This window comes from Trichogramma pretiosum, unplaced genomic scaffold (genome assembly GCF_000599845.2).
Source record: "Trichogramma pretiosum strain Unisexual culture from Peru unplaced genomic scaffold, Tpre_2.0 scaffold14, whole genome shotgun sequence".
In the NCBI taxonomy this organism is placed as follows: Eukaryota; Metazoa; Arthropoda; class Insecta; order Hymenoptera; family Trichogrammatidae; genus Trichogramma; species Trichogramma pretiosum.
The window spans coordinates 988,914-1,008,358 of NW_019641706.1; the positions used below are offsets into that span (position 1 = coordinate 988,914).

Below are 19,445 nucleotides of genomic sequence, written 5' to 3' on the forward strand. Positions count from 1 at the left end.
AAAGTCTTATTCAATGGTAAAATTTTTCACTCTTTTCAAATCTGAAGTGAAAATGGGGGTCACCGCATAAAATATCAATTTTTGGTTCTCTGTACCTTTTAGGTTATGTTCAAGGTCAAATTCAAGGTCACCATTCGATTCCTCGTAAAAAAATACGTCGGATATGGTGTTTTTGATTTTTACATCAAAGGAATATTTTGAATCTGTAAACAATTCAATAAATCGGGATTTGAACAAGAAATGAATTAAAATTAAAAACATGAATGCTCGTGGAGGCACGGGTTAAAATTATTTTTATGTGCTGAAATTTTGCACAGCTCATTTTTTTAGGGTAACAATCACTTTTCCGTCCGGGGCGGGCCGATAGAAAAAATTTCAGTTTCTTAATGCCAGTCTAGTATATATATACTGTCCGACTCCACGCGTATACACGAAAACGAATACATTACACGCGGACGTTTTATAGAATAAATTTGCCCCGCATATACCCAGCAGTACGCCTCGTAGTAGGATCGTCTCGTCTCGTCGTGGATCATCTTCAAGAGCCTCTATCTCTAGGCTTCTTTATGCGGCGATCGATAAAATAAATATCCGAAGCCCGGTATAATACGTAGAGGACACTCTCCTAGATATATCCTATATCCCATATCCTATGTATAAGTTGCGCTAAAGCCTCGCGCCGATACATTCCAGGCCGAGGATGTCGTACGCTATTACTGTATATCTGCTACGTTTAATTAAAGGTCCGCGCGCGTGACGCGTCGCGTCAGCTTGCTCATCCACCCACCCACACACACATACCCACACACACACGTACACTCACACTCGTATTATATATATAGGGCTAGTTGCGATCGTGCCGTGAGAGACAGAGCGAACACGCGGGAATGTTAGCGGGATCAATACTACCTTGGTCCGCGCTCGCGCGAGCTTGGCCATCATGAGCTCTATATAGCTATGTACGTATATAGGTACTGCAGCCCCACCGAGATAACCTTGCGTCGTGGTCGTGGTCCGTCCCCGGCTTCGTTCGAAAACTAGATTTCGCAGCTTCGGGCACGTAGTACATTACATTAGATGTGCGCGTATACCAATCGTGCAGCGATTTATACATACGGGCAACACGCAGAGACACACTTACACAGAGTTCAGGCAGTCGGAGAATCGTGAGCGATCTGTGTCGAGTCTCTGCGTCTTCGTGACTCGATTAAGCAGCCGAGGATGATTCGAGAATCGCTATTATATATATATAGGATATACGTTGTGTGACGTACATTAAGTTGGAATTATTTGACGAGGCGCGATGATCATCTCTCTCTCTCTCTCTCTCACTTACTTCGGAGCTCGGTAAAACGGTTATAAGTACGAGCGATCTAAACACGCGAATCATTTTTCACTTATAAAGCTTCCACCACCATCACCCACTCATATAATGTGCACGAAAGTATGTGCACGATACGCGTGCGCGTGTTAGGTCGGCTCGCGCGTCGCGCCGCTTCCTGCTTATACGTACTCTGCTACGACTGCGATGCAACGCGCTTATATCGGGTCATTAACATTTCACGCGCGCTCGGAGCTCTTCAACTGCAGCAGTTCGAGCTCTCGAGCCAACAGCAGCAGCAGCAGCAGCAGCAGCAGCTCCGAGCAATCATATAATCCTCTGTCTCAACGAGAGCGAGACGTGCGATTTATTAAAGTCGACTGCAGTAAACGACCCTTTAAGCGCGCTAAATAACCCGTATACTTCATGCGTTTACAATACGTTTTCGCACTTGCTTGGCCTTTTTACGCTTTTCCTTTGTTTTCTTCCATTGAATGATTGCACAGAGAGCACCCGCAGCCCCAAACTCATGTGTTCATCCACGTGCGCGCACACGTGCTCCGTTCAATTTTTTGGCAGCATATTATTAAGCGAACCGTCAATTTTCGCGCAAGCACGCACAATTCTGACTAGCACTGAATCGTATATAGCGCAAGCGGCATCTCTGGCTTTTAAAAGCGAAAAGCGCAACCAAGTTTCGGGGGCAAAAACCCCGACTCTATCTATCTCTCTCTCTGCTCTATAATGCATCCTCGTGTGTTTATACACAGCGAACGACTCTCGAGTACACAGTATGAGCTCCGGAGAGTGGCTCTGCGCGCGCGACGCTTATTTTCAAGTCTTCACACTGCGACAGGCAGCAGCAGCAGCAGCAACAGCAGCATCATCTGTATATAGTAGTTAAATTATATACTACTGCTCCTCTTTCGCGCTCTGGTGCCGGGCGCGCGCATCACGGCAGCTAGGATTGCGTTCATAGCTAGGATATATGTATACGAGCATGTTGCTGCTGTACAACTGTGCCAAGTGTTTTACACTCCTTATGTGTGCTTGCAAGCTCTGCAGGCTCCTGAAATTCAAAGCTCTGCGCGCTCACCTTCGTTATATCTATATAGCTACTGTTGCGTCACTCTCGCGCATCAAACGAGCTTGCGAGCTATACGACTACGACTACTAAGGGTTTTAATTAAACTCGAGCTACGGTAGCTGCCGCTGTTCTCTGCGCTCTGCACCGAGCTTTTGCTACATAATATTAACGAGTGTGTGTGAAATCCCTTTTTGCCACTGTGCCGCGCGTTCGGACGCTCGACTATACATGTCATACAAATCGTAATATAATTCAACTCTTGGGCAGCGCACGCGAGGTCAAACGCGCACGTGGAAAAGTACATACACGCATTGACGTTGATACGCAATTGTAAATCAAATCGCAAAAGTTTCAAACGCGATTAGCGCACAACACAGGGTCGGCCTCGAGTTTTATCTCTTTATGCGTAGGGATGCACGATGCAGGGCATTTGTTACGTCACGCACGGATGAAGCTCAGTATCATTCATTTTTCGTATAATCTCGTAATGCTCGACGACGACGACGACGACGACGACGAGAGCTTATAATCTCGTAGCCGTGTGCTGCAGGTGGTGACGTACAAGCTCCCTCGTTTTACTATAAAATATAAAATACCGTAGGCCCTGTCTTTCGATGCGAGGATAAAACGACTAAAGAACAGCAGGGCTATTAGCCCCGCAAGCTCGTTTCTAATTAGCTGCACGTTCGGAGCCCGACGCGTTGCGCGAGAATATATATAGCGATGTACAGAGAGCAGAGTATACCTCGCTGTATTCGCAGTGCAGCTATATATAGCAGCGCGTTAATGCAGTCCCCGGTACTCGCTCTATCTATATATATATATAGACAGGTCAGATTCAGTTTCGAATCCACTTAACTTTTGACTTTGGCGTTAAACGAGCCGCGCGAGTCAGCGAGCGAGCGAGCTTGCGCCTTTTTGCATTCAACCGAGAGTTATATACGCCAGAGGTGGCTGTATATACAATATATATTCATCGCTCGCACGCTTCGAATGGTAAAGAGAAAAAAAAAGAAGAAGAAGTAGTGGCAGTATTAGTAGTAGTCTAGTACGATGACGAACGAACTCGAGTTTCGCTGCGGCGTCGCGCAGGCGATGCGCTGTAACTTTAATGAATTTTTCTCGAATTATTAATTTTTTCAAACCTTAACTCAGTGCGGAGAGAGAGAGAGAGGGCGAGATTCGTTTGAAAACGCGCAGAAATTGAATAGCGCCGCGAGTATTAAACATAAAGTCTACGCGATGGCGGTGGTGGTAGTGGCGTCCGGGCACGAGAGAGATGCAAGCGGCACCGGCAGTCACTATTATAATATAACCACGGCAAACAAAAGCACTCGAGGCTGGCTGGCTCTAGCTAGCTAGCTAGCTAGCTGGCTCGCTTAATAATTCTCAAGCGGAAACCGGTGGGCATGAATTCGAAATGTATTATAGCCGCGCGCGTAGCTCGCGATCAATTTAAAAAATTACGGAACCCACCACTAATAAAATTATAATCATCGTCATTCATTATTACGATGATTATTATTATCTTCGTTATTTTGAAGGAGTTGCGCATGTATAAAATCGCATTACAAGAAAGACAATCGAAAATGATTCTTCTCTCTGTCGGGCCTGAGACGGACGGTAGCTGTATGTACGGCGGAAACACATCTCAATGGCCTCTCTCTCTCTTCTTGAATAGAAGCGCGCGCGCGTACATGGGCAAAGAGTAGAGCGAGAGAGAACAAAAAGCTTTACGAGCCCGGCGTATATATAATAGCTCGCTCTCTTGCCGGCTACTCTCTATGCTATATGTGTGTGTGTGTCCGTGTGTACGTCTATATATTGAGCTCTGCAGTAGCTAAGATCGAGACCGAGACATTTTTAATCAAAGCTGCTGCTGCTGCTGCTGCTGTGAGCCTGCGTATGTATAAATTGCACTCGCACACACAGTATGTGTTAGACTAGTACGCGAGAGGCCGGCCCGAAGGAAATGCCAAGCTGCTATATATAAGATCGTGTTCGCCGGCTTCTCTCCTTTTAAACGAGACGAGAAGAGGTAGCTGCAGAAACTCGAACTGTGCTATATAGCGCCGACGAATCAAATTAATTCCCATCGATTTCCTTCTCTTTCTCTCTCTCGAGCTGCGAAGGCATTTCCTACTTACTTCTCTGCTGCTAGGCACGCTGCGGTAGTGTCATTTTCCACGTCGAGTTTGCCGCTGATGCTGCTTGCGTACAATTATACGAAATGACGAATTGTTTTTAGCGAATCCGGTAATTTTCCCTGCGGTAATTGTGACTCGTTATTCGGAGACAGCTGGACGTATACATTACATCAAGGAAAAATATTGACTATATGGCTCGGATCCTTCACCTTTGCATAATACATATCAGGTCCTCGAGCGATTGAGTCAAAACACTCTCCCAAATAAACAAAAACACGCTCGTCTCTGTTTTTCCATTCTTTTTATACGTATAGGTATATCGAGGTGGACTCGCAATACGCCAAGTGTAAGGAGCTTGCGTGTGTGTGCTCTCTACGTTTTTCTCAGGGGATGGATTGGCCCGCGCGCATGGATCTTACGGTCTCTGGAGAATTCGCGCGCGCGCGTCTTTTCTTAGCCAGCCGCCGCGCACACCAAGTTTTCCTTATATCCCAAGATGCAAGAAGAAGGAGACCGAAGGAAAAGTAGCCAACTGTTCTTTTCTCCTTCGTCCCCCGCTCGCCATTATTGGACGTAACGTCGTTATATACGACGCGGCGCGGCGTTCGCTCGAGCCTTCGGTGCGTTTAAGCTATATAGGCTACGAGAAAGCTGTATACAGACTCGAGAATTAAATTTTCTCTCTTTTTTTGTTGTCTTTCTTCCTCTGCTGTTCTCTCGATTGAGACAAATGAAGAAAAGTGTATCGATATTATTTATGAGCGCGCAAGCACACGTATAAGTAACGCGATAGTAGCCCAATAAATGTTGTACTCGAGATAGCGAGCTATCGTCCTCGTAGGACAATTTTCCGCGTGCGTAGCTGCCTGCGCCTGGCCTCGCTTGTATGCACGAAACGTTGTGCCCCCCTCAACTCGCTTGCTCGCACTAGACGACGTAAGTGCGAAAGGCAACGGCGCATCTCTCTCTTGTGCGCCTCGAGGCAATATTACTTTGGGGAAACTCGCCCACGCCGCTTGTGTGTACACGCAGCGCAAGGACGTATACGCAGCAAGACGTGGTGATACGGAAGGGGCCACAGACCCGAGTAGTTTGCAGCTAAACAAGTATAATACAGCAGCAGCATAAGCAAGAGCCAAGATGCTCTGCAGTATAAGGCTATAGGCAGCAGCAGCAGCAGAGAGCTGGAGGGAAACAGTTGTTGCGTCGTGTCGTCGTATCATTTTAGCCCTGGCCGTGTACTACGTGCGATAGCTGCGTGTACAGTATACAACCACGCACATGTTTGTGCGTATAGCCTTGACTTTGGGCTTTCGTGTAAATTTCGGGAAATTAAAGCTCGGCGGCGGCGGCGGCTATACGCGCTTGCGGCCAGCCAACTTACGCACGAGCGCAAGCACAGTCCTTGTAATTATGACGCGCGCGCGAGAGAGCTCGAGCAAAAGAGCTACACGAGAGGGGGCGATGGTGGTGAAAAGCGACTGCGAGATTTATTTCCTCTTCTACAGCAGCTCAGCGCTGCACCCCACCGACTGCGTGAGCCTCCTCGCTCTTTGTTGGTGAAAAAAATTAAGAGAGTTGATTTTTTTTCTCTCTGCTGCTCTGGTTTGTGCCGAGAGTCGTCGTCGAGTTTCAAACGAGCGCGTTTGTATGTATACCGAGCTGTGTGTGTGCATACCGGGAGGTCCAATAAAGACGTAACGCAGTAGTAGCATTACCACACCGGTGATTCTCACAGCGGCAGCATAGCTCTCTCTCTCTCTTAAATAAACAACGAGCCAGCGATAAATCACTGAGCGCGGCTCTCGGCTCCGAAGCCATAGACATCTTATTCGTCTTATCTCGTTTTCCGAGATACTCGCGCCGATTTATCTTTGATTCCGATAAAATTAATCGCTAAGAGTACACAAACACAAACGGTTTTGAGATTCGACGGCGCGCGTTTATCGACGGATACTTTATTATTACGTCCCACGCTCTACTCTACTCTTTGACCATTAACAATTCGGCGACGAGGGCTTTTCATCGACGCCGCGTGTAACAGAAAACCCATGTATTATATAGAGAGGCGAATAAAAAGCTATATACTACGGTGCACTACGCTGCTGTTACTGCTGCCTCATTAAAGAAAGGCAAAAGGCACACCGAAAAAGAAAGGAAGTAACGAGAATGAAAAAAAAAGGGAAAAACTATATCATCCCTCGAGAGAGAATGAGAGAGAAGGCGAGCAATATCGGTCGGTGGGATACTACATGCGGGGATATATATAGAAGAGAAAAAGTCCTAATCGAAAAACGAAGCTGCTGCCGCTATAGGCCAGGCCTGTGCCGCTGCTGCTCCACGCGGAGGGAGGATCATTAAAGCTGGGTTTCTATGGTGACTGCGCGTACGTATATATGTATACTATCGCATCGCCCCCGAAATTTTCTTCCTATATATCGATTCTTGCTGTGTACGTGCGTGTGTGTTATATGCGTGTGCGGGAGGATTAGAGACTCGAAGAAGATGCATCCCGCTTGCCTACATATATTTTAGAGCAGCGTACAGGCCATGTGCGCCGCCGCCTAAGATTTATTGTACGTATGTATGTACGCCGCACACACCCTCCGAATCGACCATCTCGACTGTGAGTTTAATGCGCGTAATTCACGGCTACTAATTGGATTTTTAATTCGCCGCACGGTATATATATTGGCGGCTAGAGAGAGAAGACGAAGATTTTCATTTTATTTGCAGACTCGTCGCTGAGGTCAGATAAAATCCTTCTCCTCGCGGTATTATACCATTTCCAATTCAATGGTTTTGATTTCGCGCTTGCCGCGAATCGGATTTATATGTAATTCACGAGAGACAATGTGAAATTGATTGAGTATAAAAGGAAAAAGGCGAACTACATGTTATATTCTATGGAGATGTTCATGGTATAGTTGGAGCTGCTCGTCGACACTTTTTCCTCTTTCATCCCGATCGGTTGGAAGCTGGGAATCTGACTACGATGATGATACATGTATAATACGTTAACCCACGGGAACGTGAAATTAATGCGTGGAATATAATATCCCCGTGTAATCACGGTACGTCCCGAAAGTACGTACCCGACGCATCGAGCGCGATGGAGAAAAATTTACGGCGCTGCTGCCTGCTGCAACGCGCTGGTGCAAAGAGCATTAAGCTCGCTAGCGGGAAAAGTGACGGGAAATTTGATCAAGGTGAGGCCGGAAACGAAACACGTGCTGCCTGCAACTTGCATAAATGAGGTCGCAAAAAAATAGTATAATGGGAAGAATGGCTTGATCACCAATAATTGAAATGTTTGAGCATTAATTATCATTGATTTACTTAGTGAATTTTTGTTAAAATTATGTTAAAAATATTTTAACTGCCATAAAAATTACAATGCTAACATTCAAAACATTTCAGATCAGTTTTCCGCAACGTTCAATATGAAACAATGCTACTTTAAGCTTTCGCCGCTAGATGGCGAGTACCTTAATTTTTTAACCTGCAAGTGGAAAAGTTGAAATATTTTTATAAATCAAGACACAGTTTTGAAAAAATTTGATTTTTTATAAAAATAGAATTTGAGCTTTCGGGTGCGTGCAGTTATCGAGCAAATCTTAATTAATAATCTGTCGTGCAGTAGCAAACGCATCGAGGCTATATATACGTCCTACCTAGCCAAGAAACTGATGCTAACGCCGGCCGCTAGCTGGCAATTATCCCCCCGAAATCGGTCGTCAGAGACAGACAGTGCAGAGGTCGCGTGTCACCGCTAATGGGACGACTGCAGCGACCGACAAATAAGATCAAGAGTGAGCGAGAGAGAGGGAGAAAGACCAAGAATCTCTCATGACCACAGCGGTAGGGAAAGCAAGGCATACGGAGAGATGTCACTGCTCTAAGCTCCTCTATATATGAGGCAGTAGTCATGGAGACGTTCCCGCATTCCCACACTCGGAGTCGTATATAGGATACCTTTACTCTCGATAATCTATATATTTCTCTGTCTCTATGTCTCTCCTTTTGCGTTATTATTTATCATCGCATTGCTAGACGTCGTTGCGCTCCCTGCAATGCTTCATCGATATTCGCCACACGTATACACATACACATAATACGCGCAGTCGATATATTTATATTATATAAATTACGCGCCACTGGAGTGGATACACACGCACAGCTCCAACCGTGGTACCTATAGCTCGTTCAATCGGTGCTTCTCTCCGCTGTGTATATATCTCTCTCTCTCTCTCTCTCTCTCTCTCTGTCTCTTGAAACGACCGTCATGTGCGTGTGCACATAGTATAGTATTGTTGTGTTTCGAGAGCCTCTGCATGGGCATGGGCGCGCAGTAATACGTACAACATGCGCGCAAATCCACCGGGGAGTATTGGTCACTCTCTCACTCTCTACTGTCTTCCTCTTCGCTGCTGCTGCTGTTTATACACGCATGTCCCTCTCTTCGACCTATGCGTTTTGCCACTACTACTGCTGTGTGCGTGCGTGCATTAACGACATTCGCAGGCGGCCCTCCTCTGCCGTTCGGTAAATTTCCATTTGTGCGTCGCGCGCGGAGGTAGGTAGTAGTACCTACTACTACTACTACTACTACTACTCTCTCTCTCTCTCTCTGGCCTCTCCTCTGCACGCGACGCAATCCATTGTACTTTACGTGCAATTTATGTACAGTGTGTAGCCTCTCTCATACCACTGCTGCCTACTACTCGTACGTATAAATACACATTGACGTTTTGTATACCTTACGTGTACGTATAGTCTCTATACTGCTGTACGCTCGTTCGTCGTCGTCGTCGATAATGCTGTAATCGGAATTTCTTTTGTGCTCTGCAATTTGACTATATATATAGCTTCTGTGTAACGATCACTTTTATATCCCTTGCTCCTGTTCCTGGCTCCTGCTGCTGCTGCTTCTTATTATACGCGATTCGAGCCGTCACGTGTACGATAACTAAATCAAGCCAACTTTTGCGAGTTTTCTCCTTACTCTACTCTACTCTACCACCCCCGCAATCCCTATTCGACAAGCCGATCGTCCTCTCTTTCTCTCGCTCAAGGACCTTCGATTTGGCGCTTCCCGAGCGAAGCGGCGCGTCACGGCCAGATGGCGTCAAGACACGCATTTTCACTTGTGTCACGTACCGAAATCCATCCCAAAAACCTGCGGCGAAGATAAGAGTCTCTCTCTCTCTCCCCCACCCCACCCCCTTTTTCATCATTCCAATGGAAATCCTTTGCGCTCGAGCAATGAAGTGCTGCTGCGTGGCGATGTATACGCACCGAAAGAACTCGACGCGTCGCGTTATCCTTTGACAAGCTGCGTATTGTTTCGGTTGCGAGAAAACTTCGTGGGATATACGAGAGATATACATAGCCGGAGGCTTTTATTTTCGCTGTTATCATACTTTCGCGAGAGAGACAGAAAAAAATGTCATATCGCAAGAGAGATCGCGTCCAATTCCTCGTATATAGGGGAAGGGGTGAAAGTAAAGTATTATTATACATGCCCATAATTATGCGACGAGAGTAGAGCTTATCCTGTCGATTGAGGATTATTTTCGTTCCTCGAGCTTCATTGAATTTAAATCGACCCGATACTTAAATCGCATTGTTTCAGGAAATAGAATTTACCACTCTCTCTCTCTCTCTCTCTCTCTCTCTCTCTCTCTCTCCCTCAATGATGCTGCCGCACGCCTGCCATGTGTGTTTCTGTATGCTGTGTTTGTGTCTGTACGCGTCGATCCCCGACGTCGTATACTCGGTTACGCAGGAGCAGCAGCAGCAGCAGCAGCAGCAGAGCAGCAGAGCAGCCGTTCGACGTTTGTGTCTTCGTCGGGTAAAATGGAGTTGGGAAAATGGATTTTCTCTCTCTTGCACACCGGCGCAAGCGGCGGAGAGGAAGAAAAAGAAAGAGAGAGAGAGAGACAGAGGAAGAGAGGGCATGGGAGTCGAGAAGCTCGATAGAGAAAAAAAAAGATCGCGCAAACTCACGGCTCTTTTTTTCATGTCTGCTGCCATGTGTGTCTGTACTCTGTACGTGTATGTGTATGTGCAGTCTGCAGGAGCAGCTCTCGTAGATATATATAGTTTGTTTGTACAAACGTGCGCGCACAGAGAAAAGTCAAGGGCCTCGAGATCGATCAAGCGGAAGCTGCTCCGCTGCACCAACTTCTCTCTATGTATTAAAGGCGAGTCGTCGCCGAAGCTGCCATGCCGTCGATGATTGTATACATATTGTTGAAAATCAACGCATAGTCATACACACAAGCACGGCGCAATACATAGTACATATATAGTATAGTGCAAAGTTTGAAAAAGCCCCTTATAAGCTCGACTTTACACGGACACACTGCACACATCCATATACACACTTCAAAGCATTTTCTGTGTGCCTTTGCTGCTGCTGCTGCTGCTCTTCGCATAACGCCCCCTAATTGTCGCTTATTAAAAGATGCGCCACCGCCATTGCCACTGCCGAGCTTTGCATAAAGAAGAGCCTCCTTAAGAGCCAAACGTATACACAAAAGGATCCTCGCGCAGACACTTTTCGCACTCTCTCCCGCATCGGAGTGAGAGAGAGAAAAAAAAGAACCGAACCTCTCCTTGGCCTTGAGTCGTCGTCGTCGTCTACGTCTTTCCGAACCCCGAGCGTCATCGCCGCTGCCGCTGTCACACCATTCCCGCATCTTCGAGGGATTACATCTTCTTATACGCCAATTTTCTTTCGCCTCTCTTGCTCGAGCTGTGTATACTATATAAATTCTCTCCTCCTCCCGACTGCTGCTATTCTTCGACTTTCGAGCAGAGCTGTCAAAAGTGCGCGAAACGCGTTAATCTCCCTTTTCAGCGCTGCGAGAAGAGCTGTCGAGCTTTGCGCACAAAATGCGAGAGCAAAAAAAAAAAAATACAATCGGTCGTAATTAAGGGCAAGTTTTCTCTGCCATATAAATATAGTATATTCGCACCTGAATACTCCGGGTAATGAGATAAGAGCAGTAATATAGAAAAACAGGCTCGCGAGCAGTGCCGAGCTCCTCTCTCTGTGCTTCGTTTACATTAAAATCGTAATGTATATAATCATGTAACGCGCGAGCGAGCGCATTAGCCGCACACGCCGCGCCGCGCCGCTTAAAGCCGGAAGGAAGACACGAAAAATGAGAAGAGGTTATTATAGCACCTTTGATTATAATGACGTTTACGGAACCGTTTGCAGTCTCTCCCTCTCTCTCTCATATTGCTCTGGTACTCATATTTTGTAGATATATATATTGTATAATTTTGCAGGCGGCCGTAATAATGCTCAATTCTAATTAGGAGCGCCAACCGTTCATGGATTCAGCCGCTTTCACTCGAGCAGTGCCCTGCTGCCGCTGCTGTATACTGTTCAAAATTGACTCGTAAATTCTTGCCCCCCCGAAGTTTCGCGCTTCTATAATAATATGTACATGTGCTTTCGCTCCTCGCCCCGTACTTATAATTATTATATATTTATAGACGAGATAATTCAAGTTTCTGGACGACGCAATTTTTTGTATTAGTAAGGAAAGAAATGAGAAAATGAAAAATTTCAATTATTGTTAGTGTAAACGTAAAAATTGAATTTATTACAGATTGAATGAAAAATCATGAACTTGAGAATGGTTGATCAATATCTCTGGAGTGAAAAATATTGATAGATTTATTAAAACGAATACCGTCAAGCACGCATATTGCACAATTTAATAGATTTTCAATGTATTAACGAACGTCTTTTTGTTTGATTTAGAACTTCAAATTATATATTTTTTTCAGCATGTATAAGTAAAATTGAATTATAATTAATGAAAATTTAATCATAATTAGAGCCAGTCTTCGCCACTAGATGGCGAGTATCTATGTATGCATCAATCTGCAATTGGCAAAGTACAAAAAATTATATAAATTAAAGCATGACTCAAAGTCTAAGTCATTGAATTTGAAACAATTTTAGTGGTCATCGTAATTTTCGCATGAAGAAATTTACACTAGAACATAAATATTTTTAAAACCGTACGTATCAATATTTATTGCGTACCCCTTCTGCGCGTGCATATGGCTGCGTCGAGAATTTTTGGAAAAACATAGCCGACGTTACGGCGTGTACACGCGCGAATCTCTCCGAGTAAGTCAATCATGTAGATTGTTTTTTAGGTACAAAGCGAGCAGCAGCAGCACAACCCCTCCTGTGCACTTGCGCGCTCCCAGGTTTTAAATATGCACCGGTCACCAGCAGCAGGCCTTATAACCACCACACCCCTTTCGCTTTAATCGACAGAACAAAAGGGTACATCGAGCTCTCAGTCCCTCTCTTTTTCTCTCTCAACTTGCTCGTAATATCTCCCGATTGAGTTGGGGGTCTCTCTCCACTGCACTCTCGGCCGGTATATGTATACGTGCGAGAGAGAGCAAAAAAAAAGCGCAACAGAGTGAGAGAGAGAGAGAGAGAGCACTTTGTTGTATGCGATATACAAAGAGCAACGCGCCTAGACTCTCTGGAGAGCCATTTGTAATACACGTGTGTGTGTGCGCGCGCGTGGGTGTAGTAGCATATACCGGTATATAACAACATGTAGATATATCCGGACACGATCACGAGCACGAAATTCCGTTTGGCGGCCCCGAAAAAAAGGAGAAGGCCGCCGTTTCGCACGCGTATTAGGTGTACACACTCGCGCGCGCGCACACGTTCGGGATATCTTTCAAAGCGCTTTCGTCGTCATCGTCTGCTTCGTCAATTAAGTCCTGTCTCTCTCTCTCTCTCTCTCTCTCGGTCCGAGATTTATTTATTTTTGCGCAAACCAGTGCGCGCACCGGTCCTTTGCGGCCGATGGAAAAACACACCACCGCTCATAAATATGTATATACTCTCTCTGGTTTTCCACGAGTAAATATGGTAGTCGGTAGTTATATAAAGGCGAAAGAAACAAACCAGAAAAAAAAACGAAGAAGAGTTTCCCAAAAGCAAATATTTTTCCATCCGCGGTGGGGTACGATGGTGGTGATGGTGGACGCGACGAGAGATCGACGCGCGCATTTAAAACTCGATTCGCATTTAAAACTATGGTAAAAGTTTCCTGTAGGCGCAAACTTTCAGAAGGATGGGGGGGAAAGCTCGGTGAAAAGCTCCCAGAAGAGAGTACGCGCGCGAAGAGGGTCGAGAAAAAGAGAGTGAGATCTAACACGAGTGATTAGGATGCAGATAGAGGAAAGAAGGGCCGCGGAGTAAGCGAGAAAAGAAAAAGTTTATCTTGGCGAAAAAAAACTTTTTCAGTAGCAGCTACCTGTATGGGCGCAAAATTTGGAACGTGTTTAGTAAACACTGTCTACGCGTATACACGCAACGCATAAGCTTTTTTGAAGCGCGAACGAGGATGAGATATATCGCGGAATAATGTTTCGGTTGGAAATATTAATAAATTACTTTTTCCCGAAAATCCATTTTAATGTGCTCGATAAAATGTGTACGAGCTTTTACTCGATATACATTTCGCGTTTTATATTTTGCACTCGAACGGCGCGTTAAAAGCTATTTGATCCCCCCGCAGTGCACGCGGGGTGTAAAGTTTTTCCAAGCAAATAAACTGTCGAGTCTCGGTTTTCGGGTTTTTGCGCCCGAAACAAAAATCAGTTTTCAGTTTATTAAAATAAACTACTCCGCGTGCAGAGCTTTTTCACCTCTTTTTATATTTTTATATTCGAATTCTCATCAAATATCTCGATGACATGTTTACCTTTGCCGCTACTACGCGCTATATCTCTTTGATAATAATTCACTGTCCGTAATATCTCGTCCCGACTAGCTTTCGGGATCAGCTAGTTTGAGGCGCTTCAATTGCGCCTCAATTTTTCCTTCCACCCCATTAAATTTTCTATTCAATTAGCCTTGATATCTATTCCTATATACATATAAGCTCGGAAATCCAGAAGATTATAGAGCGGAGGAGACATCGTTAGGAGCTTGCAGCCGTGGAAACGACCTATAATACTCATTGCTGCAAGTAGAGGCAGTAGTAGGCACAGGTTTTAAAATTATCGCTTGTCGTTGGCTCGACGACTGATATCTCCTTTTTCTTCGTTTTTTTTTGCTTTCCTTCCAGCCGACGTAGTACGTTTTCGCGTGTAATTCTGCGTACATTCCCGCGTTTATACGTTGACGTGTGCATAATCCTCTTTAAGTGACTATACCTTGATTGAATACATGAAAGCTCGCGAGGCAAACGAGATTTCTTTCTCTCTCTCTCTCTCTCCCTTTTTTTATCTTCCGGTAAGTATATGAGCATTGCGTGCGCGGCGTTGTCGTCGTCGTGTACGCAAGTAGCTCAAACGGTACACGATAAGCTTGATGATTCTTCAAAAATCGAATCGTTCATCGTTCTCATAACGGGGTGGAACAGCGGCAGCACGCGTATTTCGCGACGCGCACGTACAGATTGAAAAGGATGAAAAAAAAAAAGGTAGAAAAACGGCGCGGCGCGGCTGGTCGGAAAAATCGTTGCTACTTTATATCACCGCGTGTATGTATGTATAGCGCGCGATATACACAAGCGCGCGTCGCCTGCCGCTGCATGGCACCAGCAGCAGCAGCAGTAGAGCCTGAAGAGCCTGAATGCGCGCCAGCGTATACACACAAGCTCCGATTTCCCGAGAGCTTTCGCTTTCTCGAACTTTCCCCTTCTCTCTCTCTCTCTCTCTCTCTCTCTCTCGTGTCTGGGCGGCTGCTGCTGCTGCGGGTCTGTGTCTGTATACTATTGCCGGCGCTCACGCACGCACACGCCTTTTCCGAGCCATTATTCACTGCGAGAGAGTGAGAGAGAGCCACTATATATACACACTCTCTCTTTTCTCTCTGGGTATATACGCGACGCTAATATCGTCGAGTATTAAAAGGGCCCCGACGTCGGGCTACTCCTCCCTCGTACTCACTCTCTGTCTTCTTGATCGAACTCTGCCTAAAGTATACGAGAGAGATGTGCGCGAGCTTTTTTATGATCAAAGTTGAAATTCGCTACATGCTACTTATATAGTTATAGTTATACAGAGATGCGTGTGAGCAAAGGAGACCGCGAGATGTAATGCACACGCGAGCTTGCGATCGAATATAGAGCTTTAATCCCAGCGGCTAATGGCCGAGGATGTTATCTCGCTCCTTGGCGGTTTTCCTCATTGTCCGCGGCGCGATATATATACTGCATATATCGCCAAGAAGAGAGCCAGAGAGTGAGAGGGCAAAGTGTAAGTGTGCGGTGTCTCGAGCTCTCGAGAGATGTGCTAGAGAGAGAGGAGAGAGCACCGCAAAAACTATCTTTCTATATAGCCTCGCCGTGTCCCTTTAATTAACGCGAGCTATAGCGAGAGAGAGAGAGAGAGAGAGAGAAGGAAAGAGAGAGCTTCTCTCACTCTCGTGCGCCTTACCTTACCCACATATTACCAGCCCCTTTCATTATACGAGCTGCCTCCTGCACATGGACGTGTATATACCTAGAGCGAGTCTGCGGACCGAGAATGCGGGTATATATATACCGCCGTCGCGCCTTCACTTTTATTGTTATTTCTCCGAGGCTTCGAGTACCTTAAAGGGCGGCGGCAATGGCGAGCGGCCTGCAACTATCGAGTGGATTTTTCCTCGTCTTTTTTTCTTTACCCCGAGCTTGTAATCGCGTTTACATATGCGAGCTTGATTCGAATCCGTATAACCTATATAGTAGGTACGATTAAAAAAACTCTGCTCTCGCATGTCCTCGAGTGATTCGATCGCAATTAGATATGGGTGATGCGACGAAGAATAGCTCATCGTTTCTTATATATTGCGAAAGTTTAATCGGATGGAGATTTCGATTGAGTCGTTTCATATTAACGGCATGTTTCGTATATTAAGGATAAATCCTATTTTATAAGTTAGAAATTAGAGTTTTTCACTTGCAGATTTGAAAGTGACATCTAGTAATAGAACTGGAAAGTTTACAGATCTTCAGGATGATTCGTTAAAGAGTCGTGTTAGCAATTATATCAAACACGTATGAGTACAATAACAAATGAAATATACATTTTCTTGTCTTGGTAACGAATAGAATCAAACTTCAACTTGAAATTTAACTTTAAGTTTTTTACTTGCAGATTTAAAAGTGACATCTACTTCTATTGCTAGATGGCACTTTCAAATCTGCAAGTGAAAAACATCAATATCTGAGTTATAAAATTTGATTATTTTTTCAGTTATTATATATTGAAGTGATTATCCATCATCTCTGACTGACACATGTTCAGTAGTATCGCGCAAGATTCCATATTTTTCTCTTAGATTTGAGTTTTCGACTGATCTGTTCGTACGAATTGAAACTAATTTATATCAGATTCGATGATATTTACAAACTGTACCAAGAAAATTTTACTACTTCAATGTAAACACCACAATAAAAAGTCCTTATACTATTGATGAAATCTCTATGCTAGCTAATAACAGACATTAATAACAGATATCTTAAAAACAAATAACTATCTATGTATAAAATGCTATAGTTTGTTATTGCAATTGTTCAATGATGATACTACGATAACGTTAAATTCTTTGAATGATTTATCGATTAAAAAAACATAAAGTTACGAATCGTCGTTTGCTCTCGCAGAATAGTCGGCTAGAATCTATAGGTTTAATAAAACATTATACCACTCGCGTGTCCTAGATCCCGTGGAACTGCGTGCGGTCGAAGAGCAGCTTTTCGTTTCTAAAGTTTAATCTAATTGAAATTTTAATTGAGTTGAAAGCTCGCCTACATAGCACAAGCGGCGAACGTAGGAATCAACTTGAAAATAAATGACGCCTCCTGTGCGCCAGTCGATCTAGGATTTACTATTTTCATATTGATCCTCCACAGAGATATCAAAACATTACCTCTAAACGTTGAAAATAATTACCATACTCCATTATTATTTTCTTCCGCGCGGACTAAAGTTATATACTTCGACTCGTTGCACAATCGTTTCTCTCTCTCTCTCTCTCTCTATAATATTATTCTAATTAATGGGAGAGTTCATTAATGCAACACTCGAGCCGGCGCTTGAAAATCTTTCTCTTTCTCTACTCTGGCCCTTTTGCACAAAAGTACAATGAAGCGTCCGCGCGTCTGGCCGGAAGGATAAAGTATATAATGTAGTGTATAAGATACGAGAAGGTTCGCAACGTTCATTGAATTCTAATTGTTTGCCGTTTCTGTTTTGCAGATGCGGTCGACGGCAACGACGACTACCCTCGAGATGATGCTTCCGACTAATTGGTAGAATAAAAGAAAGAAGAAAGAAAAGGAAAAAAAGATAGAGCTGCAAGAATATTTCAAAAAGTCTCACGTACGAAAAGTAGCAGATCTGCGCTGCGCCTCTTGGAAAGTTAATGTAAGTAATAATATCATTAATAAAATTACGACCATATATAATATCCATTTTCCTCATTTTATATTACGTTATATAATATCCGAAATCTCGTATGCGTACCGGATTACGTATCGAATTTTTCCGCCATAAATCCAACCGAATATATCATCCATGGCTATATCTGGTCTCGGTAATACCATAACATCCGTAATACGCGTTTCTCTCTCTCTCCATTCGGTTTCGTCAGCCGCACGGTTAGAACTGCGGCTGTATCGAGATTTCCTCCTTACTTGCATCGGCGCACGGAGTAAACTACGTAAGGGCTAAGGATCTCTGTAAGGAAGACGCGACGTGCGGAGGCTTTTCTCGCGCGCAGCCATAATTTTGCGGATTCATACCATACACAACCACACACACACGCATAACTGGCAGACGCGCATATATAGCCATATTTTGACTCTCGAGAGGTGAACTAATGGAGACGACGTGTATACCTGCAATACGACGTCGCCGTTCGATCGAATTTCTCCGTTTCTCGTCGTCGTCGTCTCTCTCTCTCTCCCTCAGCCTCGCGCGCGTTTCGATCAAAGGCAAACTCGAGGCGGCGGCGGCGATGTACGCGTATAGTAGTAGTACCTACGCGTCTAATGTCTCAGCTCTCTCTCTCGCGCGCGGCGCAATGCCTTCGATATGCAAAGGGAGGCATTTCGTAATTAGATTCTGTTCGAGTGTTTGGCAAACTGATCGGTACCAGAAATTCAATTGCTTATATCGGTCGTGCTATAGATATAATGCAGTACTACGCGCGCGAGCTTCCTTCAAAACAGTACCTAAGGAGGCAGGCACGTATTCCTTAATCTCTCTCTCTCTACCTAAAAATCAAATAGCATTAGATATATATAATTAGGCTCGTGGAATCGGAATTGCTTGTTTATCGTGTGAATTTACATGGTGTACGTACACGGTGTATGTGGTAAAATAAAGCTATGATATTTCGTCGAATTTTTTCCGCGCACCCCCAAACATTCAAACCGCAAAAATAAAAGCGAGCGAAAGATGGAAAAAAAAGGTCAAACGAGGGATGATATTGCGGACACTACCGAGAGAGAGGTGCGAGAAATGATGCGCGTGTCGCGCCCAACACGCCTCGGAATCTCTCTCGATTTGCGAGTTGGAATTTTTCCGCGTAACAAAACTCCACCGCCGCCCACCACCGCTGCTGCTGCTGTGGGCTTTGAAATGCGATACGAAGATTTTTTACTATGCAGACACGCAAAGCGAGAGTGAGAGAGACAGACGATGAGGATGGAGAATCGTTCCTTTTCGTTTTTTTGCGCCAGTCGGTAGACCGTGATGTATGCGCCGGCGAGAGACAATCTTGCAATTTTTTGTCCTCTAGTTGCTGCTGCGGCACGTATTGCGCGCGCAAGGGATGCCGCTGCTGCCAACCGAGGCAGCTTAAGCCTTCTATTTCCCTTTTTGCTCCCGC

The 19,445-nt window shown here is 44.9% G+C and overlaps 1 protein-coding gene across 2 annotated transcripts in view; it reads left to right on the top strand.

Moving 5' to 3' along the window:
* LOC106657176 (protein tincar) overlaps positions 1-19,445 on the top strand; it is a 114,606-nt gene that overhangs the window by 66,801 nt on the left and 28,360 nt on the right. For both annotated transcript variants that reach the window (XM_023462950.1, XM_023462951.1), the window contains exon 4: positions 17,810-17,977. The gene's annotated coding sequence lies outside the window, so the exon portion shown is untranslated. The remainder of the gene's footprint in view (positions 1-17,809; positions 17,978-19,445) is intronic.